This window comes from Octopus bimaculoides, chromosome 10, assembly GCF_001194135.2.
Source record: "Octopus bimaculoides isolate UCB-OBI-ISO-001 chromosome 10, ASM119413v2, whole genome shotgun sequence".
Lineage (NCBI taxonomy): Eukaryota > Metazoa > Mollusca > Cephalopoda > Octopoda > Octopodidae > Octopus > Octopus bimaculoides.
This window is the reverse complement of record NC_068990.1, coordinates 13,979,009-13,983,175: the sequence shown is the minus strand read 5'-3', so window position 1 is coordinate 13,983,175 and position 4,167 is coordinate 13,979,009.

Sequence of the window (4,167 nt, the reverse complement as noted above, 5' to 3'; positions counted from 1 at the left end):
TTCAATTCCCAGACCGGGCGTTGTGAGTGTTTATTGAGCGAAAACACCTAAAAGTTCCACGAGGCTCTGGCAGGGGATGGTGGCGAACCCTGCTGTACTCTTCCACCAAAACTTTCTCTCACTCTTACTTCCTGTTTCTGTTGTTCTTGTAATTCAAAGGGTCAGCCTTGTCACACTGTGTCATGCTGAATATCCCCAAGAACTACGTTAAGGGTACACGTGTCTGTGGAGTGCTCAGCCACCTGCACGTTAATTTCACGAGCAGGCTGTTCCGTTGATCGGATCAACTGGAACCCTCGACGTCGTAAGCGACGGAGTGCCAACAACAACAACATATATGAATACATTTGTAGTGTTGTTGTGTACATGTGTGTGTGTGCCTCTCTCTCTCTTTCTCTCTCAAGGCCACAGATTTGTAGGTTAAGGGTATCTTTATTTTATACTTGTTTCAGTCATTGGGCTGCTAGGGCACCATCTTGAAGAGTTTAGTCTAAGTTACTGGTCTCTTGCTGAACCATTAAGCCGCAGGGACAGACCAACACTGGTTTATCGAACAGTGGTGGAAGGCAAACACACATACACACAAACATATATATATATATATATGAGGAGCTTCTTTCAGTTTCTCTTTACTAAATCTACTTACGAGGCTATGGTCGGCCCATGGCTATAGTAGAGGACATTTGCCCAAGGTGCCACACAGTGGGACTTAACCGAAAACCATGTTATTGGGAAGCAAACCTCTTGCCACATAGCCACACCTGCACCTATAAATTTCAGTTCAGTTTGGTTCCTATCAAATTACTGGTACCAGAGTTGAACCACCCTTGTTTAGGGTACCAAATTCACTAAGGTTCACTCCCTCTTCTCTCTCAAGGAATTGAACCACCCAATGATAGTCCAACCTTCACTATTTTGTTGCTCTGAAACCACCATCAGAGTTCTACTGCTATCCTCTCCTCATTCCACTTCATCCTCTTCAGCTTCAGCACACGTGGGTCTATGGCATCTCGACCTCCAGTAGCTTCCGCGTAACTTCTTCCTTCCTTCCATTATTCACCTCCACCCAACGATGGTGGCTTCGCACAAAGAAATTCCGCTTAATATTCTTCAAAAAAACAACAAAAATCGAGTTTGCTAGAGATGGCAGTAGCTCGCAATATATATATATATATAAATATATTAATATCAATTTAATGGATAGAATCACGTGCACGTTTTCACTAGTTGAAGACAACTAGCACGAGATTCTGTTCAATTGTAAGAATATCTGCAATCTGTACTGAAGATAAATAGATACTTTAATTTGGAAGTATTGATTATCTGCAGACTATAGTTTCAAAATCGAGGTATGTACAATTTTCACTGGTCTAGCCCGCCTGTTTTTGCTCCGCTGAATCCGTATTTGAGAATTTTTAAGTGAGCTTCTAGCATTTTGACAGACCGGTCACTGGTCAATCTTATATACACAAGTACTGTATATATTTCAAGCGAACAACTAATCGCTGATTTTGCAACAAGCAAATATGCTAGTTCTAAAATCTAAGAGATCAACGCAGCAGTTGTACTGACAAGTAATATTCGTAGCCACTTCAACATGGCTGCTCGTTCGAAGGGAATCTGCTGCGATTTTTTTTTAACCCCAAGAGAACATCTTTAGCTGGTTAACGATGTAGAGCTGCGTTCGATAAATTATGTGTATAATGGACTCTCCCGTCATTAAACAACAGATGAAGGCTTTGCAATTTCTTGTTGAACAACCACAGATGATTTGTTTATAATGATCATATGTTTCTGCTGCACATTTGCTTACTCACTCCATCAAAGTGCCATTACCTGTACAGGTGCAGAAGTGCGCCACACGTCGGAGGTCAAAATGATCGCTGAGCAATGTGAAATGAAGTGTTTTGCTCAAGAGCACAGCGCACTGTCCGGACTCAGAATCGAAATCACGATCTCGCAATCGTGAGTGCCAACCCTAACCACTGGGCCATGCTCCTTCATTAAATATGTTGTGTGTGTCTTGTGTTGACATTATGTGATAGTTATAAACGAACATCCTCATTACACAAGCAGTGTCCCATGTTCTTAGTCTTTCATGGAAACCTCCCCAGCGATGAGAAAATATTACCTTGTTTGGAAACAGTTGGCTACAAGAACAGCATCCTTCTGTATAAATAAATGGAGAATTGAATATTAAACTGATGATGAGGATGATGCATTGTTCATTAGCCTCAATTGAGTCTTGTTTAACCCTTCCGACTTTTGCACAATCAGTCCCCCCCCACATTTTCCGCTTCTTTAGACCTTCATTATCTACCGTAATTAAAATCTAAACTTTTATTTTATCGCTACATATGATTTTAGAACGTGGGACAAAAATGTCCCACTAGTTTTACTTGGGACTATCCTCTCTCAACAGTATTTTACATGCATGTTGAACAAGTTCTGAAAATTACGGAAATGAAATAAATCTTAGTTTTTTTTCAAACGCAAAATGAAGGTCTAATTGCTTTCTCATATAATATCTATTATAAATTACAATAATTTTTTCAAATAACACTTATAAAATAATATATATAACGACCCCTTCCATATAATACTTATGAAATGATAAATAAACTTCTTTCCTCATATAATTATTATGTAATTATATAGTTTTTTTCTCTTATATCATACTAACTAATGAATATATTTCTTTTCTCAATATTTACGAGAACAACCATGATTTATAAATACATGCTATGTGTGATATACTGTAAAACATTCACCAATGCATAAAGGAATGTTGCATTTCTGGCAAATGTATTGGGTCCTCCTATTTTTGTTCCTCGAAGTACATCTTCTGCGACTCTTGTTTTACTGGCATATGATCACCTACACTCGAAATCAACTTTGAAGTCTTAAAAGGCCGCCTGAAAGATCTCATTCTCCTTTGTAGACAATTCGACCTTCCTGCCTCGATCAAACGTTCAGCTACATTTACTAAGAAATTTATAAATGGTGGTCTCATATGATGAATTTCAGAGTGAATAACATAGTTGTTATAAGTAGCTGTCATCAGAAGCCTGAAGAACACTTTTGTCCACCATTTTCTACTTTTTTTATCCAATTCATACAGTGTTACCATTTGATCAGAGCGATCTACTCCACCCATATATTTGTTATAAAAGATAGTCGCTTCTGGCCAAGTGTACTCTTTCTTTTTTCCATCCTACTCCTCACGCTGTAACCCTGATTTGTCCCATCTCAAACCATTTTAAATGAAGAAAATTGACTGTGTCCCATTAGGGGTGGCATCTTAGGATTTTTAGCGTCTTGCACCTTTAACTGGTAATTTATATCATGATTTAAAGTCTACCCCTATCCTGCCTCTTTTTATAGACATTTACTTATATCCAACTGACTACTCCTAATGTCTTATTTCCTCCCTGGGGGAAAGAGATACATATGATAATATTTATGAACATAGCTAACCATGAGCTGTCAACTCACTCGTGTCCTTTATTCAAAATAGACACAGACTTCTAGTCTTAAATTTAGTATTTGATAAAGAGATAAATAAATTAGAAATGAATTACAATCCCTTACAACCTATGACCCCACTATGCTCCATACAATTCTTAGACGTTGTAGTCTATTCTTAGCTACAATAGCAACAACATGAATTTCTATCTTCTTGCTCTGTTAAAATATTTGAGAAAAATTATATTAATGTGTCCTACTTGTTAAAATTCCATTTATTTATTTGTGCAGCTGAAGATGGCATTGCATTTGAATTGACGTAATGATTGCATTGTTCAATTAAATGGAGCCGCTTGAAAAGGTCTGGCATACCAACGATGAAGCTACGTCGCCGCCATATTAATAATAATAATTCTTTCTTCTCTTGGTACAACGCCTGAAATTTTAGAGGAAGGGGCTAATAGATTATAACGATTCCAGGGCTCAACTAAGTACTTATTCTATCAACCCTGAAAGGTAAAAGTTGACCTCAGTTAAATTTAAAACTAGAACTTGAAGAGCCGGAGGAAAAACCGTTAAGCATTTAGTCCGACTTACTAGCGGTTCTGCTAACACGCTGTCTTAAAGAAAAACAAAACATGATAGAAGTAAAGAAAAAAAAGCGACAAGAATTTCGAAAAACGCGTCCCTCTTCACAGGTTT